This window comes from Apium graveolens, unplaced genomic scaffold (genome assembly GCF_009905375.1).
Source record: "Apium graveolens cultivar Ventura unplaced genomic scaffold, ASM990537v1 ctg3784, whole genome shotgun sequence".
Lineage (NCBI taxonomy): Eukaryota > Viridiplantae > Streptophyta > Magnoliopsida > Apiales > Apiaceae > Apium > Apium graveolens.
The window spans coordinates 38,899-44,025 of NW_027418261.1; the positions used below are offsets into that span (position 1 = coordinate 38,899).

A 5,127-nucleotide genomic window follows, 5' to 3' on the forward strand; every position below is an offset into this window, starting at 1 on the left:
TGAATTAGTCTTTGTAATTAGTTGATTTAGTTGTTGCTTATGAAATAAAGGAAATAATGGGGATGCCCACGTTTCCGGTAACTTTCCTCACTTATCCCTAGTAATTAGGAGTAGTTTTTAGTTTTCTCCCTTTAAAATGAGTCTGGATCCTCTGTCCACCCTGTGTCCCCTAATATGTCCCCTCTACTTTGTTAGTCAATTAGTATTTTTTATGTTATCTGTACTCCCTCCTTATTTTATAATAAATTAATTAAACAGAGTATACATCAATAAAATTGTACGCATATCAAGTTAATGTAGAATGTATAAAAGTCATATTTATTATATAATACCATGTTTATATCTATAAAATATTTTTAATTGATTAACTAATAGATAATGAATATTTTAATAATTCGGATATACACCGTATAAACTTGAAAGAAACTAATAGATTAAAGGGGAAAAAAGAAATTTGTAAACAATAAATAATTGACCCATAAAAAAAGGAGGCATGTCAGATGACACAAGAAGCTAAATAATTAAATAATTGACCAATAAGAAAAAGGGAAAGGGCAGGGACACAAGTAGGGGGCTGAGGATCCCGACTCCTTTAAAATTGTCATGTTTGTTTTTGGGGAGGAAAGATGAGAAAATACCTCAACTACTCTCTCTGTCTTCTTCTTGTACTTCTTCTAATTTCTTTGGCTATTGGAACAGCGGTTAGAACCAACTTAACATAATGCTCCAAAAATAATGATCATATGCATATCTTATATGATTATCTCATTCATCAATTACCTATCCATGCACCTAGTTTATATCATTATCTTCAGTGCCAAGCCAAAAAAGTTTATAACGGTGAAAATACTGCACATAATAGGTGGATCGTGTCCCTTAAATTGTGCATATATAAATCTTGACAATTGATATATGCATGATTTATCTCCAAGAACAAACATGAAATTCAGTAAGAAGAGTATTACAATACCAAGAATGACCTTTGCATTCTGTAGCAATACAAAAGTTCTTCATCAAACAGTTGAGGTTTCAGCTTATGCTCAAATGGGGTAGATAGTAACTACTGTTGACATGTAACCTAAAGCATTACAAAAAACAATATGAAGTTAAAAGTACAATGAAGTAACATAAGATAGATGACCAACAATGTAGCAGTTACTGAAATGTGATAACTGCAGCGAGCCATGCAATTGTGTAAAGAATGGATGAATCTGTACAGTATTTGAATGAAAAGATTAAATATCAGTTTATAGCAGACCAAGCAACGCCTCATGGTTGTTATTTCCCATCCACCATTGCCTAAAACCAATTTCAGAAGTACTTATATCATCCTCTTCTGGAGCAGGCAAGTTAAGATCAAGAAAGTCACGAATCTCCGGAACTGGTTTCTGTATCACAATGCTGCTACTTGTAATACCTGGCTGTTTTTGGCTTCAGCAATCAAATGTGATCTCTTGTGACCACCCAACGCTTGTCCTGAAGAGAAAACTCTAAAGCAAATTTGGCATTCATGTGAACCCCCCTTAATTATCTTTTTAGTTCCATTGCTTGTGTCTGTAGTCATTTCATGAGCAATGAGACTCCTGTTATCAGCAGGTGGTATTGGAGAAATACGAAGGTCAGCTGCAATCACCCTGTTCTCGCAACTGTTTATCAGGCCAAAGCAGCCTTTCATTTTCTTGTTACTTGCTCTGTGACCTCCAAGTGCTTGGAAAGTGTTGAAGGCCTTGTTACAAGAGGGACACTCATATTTCTTCTCTGATCACATCCTATCTTGATCATTTCCATGTTGTTCACTTTATATTCAGGTCCTACGAAGTCAGGTTCTTTCCTCTTGCTTGGAATAAGTTTCTTGGTACCCAAATCACTTTCTTCATCAGATTTACTTGCATTGATCAAAGTCCTCTCTATCTCAACTTCAGACACCTGGAATTCTAATTCCTCAACTACTTTAGACTTCAGCTTATCATTGAGCATTATTAGTCCACCAACTTTGATTCTGATCTGTTCATTTTAGGACCATCTCTTAAATTCCCATTTAATTTCTTCTTTAACTTGACAATCTCATCACCGCCAACCTGCTTACCTTCTGTTTTAGTGAACGACTGAGCATCTACGAACTCAGAATTATTAACAGAGGACTCACCGATAGATTTTAGACCACTCCAATTACTCACATCCTTAGAAAGCATAATCAAACACAAAGCAACTTCTTCTTGTTCTTGCTCAATTTCAGAAACAGATGCTGTAGTATTTGCATTACAAGATAAAGAAGATGAAGTTGCAGTAGTACCAGAAATTTCCATCTTAAAGTACCTTTTGGTTCTTCTTACTGATCTCTTTTTCTTGGATTCACCTTCCCATTTTCAGATTGATCAGCACTAGTCCCGGAATCTTGTTCATCCACGCGAGTACGTGTAATTTTATCAGAATGGCACTTCATGTGCCCAAATAAAGCCTTCCAAGATGGAAAATCTTTTCCACATTCCTTGCAAATTTTATCGACATGAAGCAAAGTATCTTCACTTGAATCTTTAAATCGATATGTTTTTTTCGGTTTCTCTCTGAGACCATAAGCAGCTGCATCAGACTCTACTAAAGTGTTGATACCACCATTATCACCTGCAGGCAACCTTTTCAATTTTTGGAGCTTTTCTTGATCAGTTGGATGAATCACATGAGACCTCATGTGACCTCCCAAGGATCTTCCACAAGGGAAGCATTTGCTGCACAATTTACACATGTAGTTTGCTTCATGATCTTTGCCATCGAAATGATCAAACAAATGAATATTCAGATCAAGAACCAAAGAAAGTAATCTAAATGATCTAATACCTCAAACCAACACAAGTGCAGATAAAAATACAAAAGCACCTAGATCAAGAAACTAAATCAAAACCAAAATCTGAACTACTTTTAGACATTGAACTAATCCAGGGAGGAACCCACAAAATGTTTAATGTATTTTGTGAGTAGAACAAGAAGATCTGATGTTTAAGAAAAGCAAAGACAGAGTAGGGTAGCTACTGGATATGTAGTAGTTGTCCCTCTATGTCTCTGTCTCATTGCTACTAGCTAATTGGTTGAACTAAAAATCATATTTTGAATAAGAAAAAACAACAGAGAGCAGAATATTACTCACTCTCTCTCTGTTGGATTTCTTTACTTTCTCTCTCTTTACATAAGCAACAAAAACTAGTGTTATATATTTGGAGGAGAAATCCATGCATGGAATTGGAAGCAAAGATAAAAGAAGGCAAAGCTAAGAGCTGCACGTGGAGGGAAATGAGGATCCTACGCCAACTTAATCCAACGGCTGAGGTTTGTCGTAACACTGAGCATCCCTATGGCTGTTGGGATCTAATTCCTAACTACTCTCTCTACTTCTACTCAAACTAACTATTCTTTTCTTTGTCTAGCTATTAAGGAAGCCACCCCACCAGTGAAGTGAAAGGTTCTATTCCATTTTTTGGCCGCTATTCTTTTGGACGGATCCCAATTCATTCACAGCATGCGATCATACCAGCACTAAAACACTCGTATCATTAGAATTCAGTTTGAATTTTTAGTAAATAATGTAATAGTTACAGAATAATATTCCACAAGTTGGTTTTTTTCTGCAGCACTTGAGTGGCCAATGGAAGCATGGCATGTTAAGCTACTTCAAAGTATGTTGGTGACAGTGGGTCACTTAGAATAAGGCAGGAGACAGTAGGCTAATGTAGTCATTTGGTGCTTGTTGTTATGAATGATTGGTGGAGTTAAAGTATATGGACCTACACTTATAAGTTGTATAGACTTTGATAACATGGGAAGCTCCAACTCCAAGCCTGCAGCTAAGTTCTGTCCTAATACTCCCAACAACTATATTGTAGTTATGTATGAAATTATCAAGGTTTAGTTATATATATCCCATACTTTGATTTAATTATTCACATTAGATAATGCTTCTCTGCTTTTGTTCATCACATTTTGATGCTACTGTCCTCTAATAACATAGTAACTCTGTAATTTCCTTGATTATGTTTGGAACAAAGTATGGCTACCTTTGCTTCTACAGCCAAGTTGGCCAATCTCTTTCATGTACAAACTACTCAACCTCACCATATTGGTCTTCTAATATGTAGGGTCCGTTCTAGGACAACCGATTTTTGAAGCATATTATACAATAATATTATATTGCAATACGTGTACAGTAGGGTTTTTGATGTGAATACATGGGCTCCATCATTTTACGTGCATCATACTAATATTGTGACGGGGTATGGTATGCTACTAACAATCGCTTGCCCCGGACCATCTCCCTAATATATATAGTACATCTGTGTGTGTGTGATTTATCTATTTAAGACAACTAACAACCATTACAGTTAAAAATAGAGAGCAGAGCTCATCAGAATCTACAGCATGATACTACTACATTAGTATCAGTAGCTGTTTAGTTTTGGAATCACTAACACAAGCTATAATTACAATGTTATCATGTCTGGATTTCGGAGAGGTTAACTACGATATTTTCATAAAGTACGAAAAATTTGGACATTAGTCCAAATCTCCTATGTTCACTTAATAAGTAGTCGCTAATTGGCCAGCAAAGCTAAATGAGGCTAATTAAGCTGCAGGCCTTAAATAAAAACTCAATGTTAGCGGATTTTCGCCTGCCCAACTGTACCCTTGATGTCCTATTATCAACAGATACTATGCTTCTACAAGCTCCTTGAATTTCTGTGTCATTTCGAGTGAGCCGGCATGTACTACTAGTACAATGTTGTTTAGCTGTGAGTTGTCTTGCTAGTGTTTTCTTTCTTTCTCTGCTTGTTGTCGAATATTTCAAGTCTTTTCTTTGAAATTCTCTTGCGTTGTTGGGGTTGTCCAACCAATTCTATTTTTTATGCCATCACACAAACTGTATAAAAATATAGCAGAAATCCATGTAACTTTTTCATTTCGAAAAACTGCCAGGTGAGCCTTCACACATCCTTTATTAACCACGCTCAAAATTAAATACGGAACATTTTAACCCTACAGTGTAATACCTTTACTTTGAAGTTCAGATTCCCTCCTAAAGAAAAATTGGATAGGCCAAGATGAATCATATGTACATATCATCAGGTCAAACCAACGTAT

The 5,127-nt window shown here is 35.9% G+C and overlaps 1 pseudogene; it reads right to left on the reverse strand.

Moving 5' to 3' along the window:
- Nucleotides 1-917: 917 nt before the first annotated feature.
- On the reverse strand, nt 918-2,748 carry LOC141701368 (zinc finger protein ZAT3-like; annotated as a pseudogene).
- Between the last annotated feature and the right edge of the window lie 2,379 nt (nt 2,749-5,127).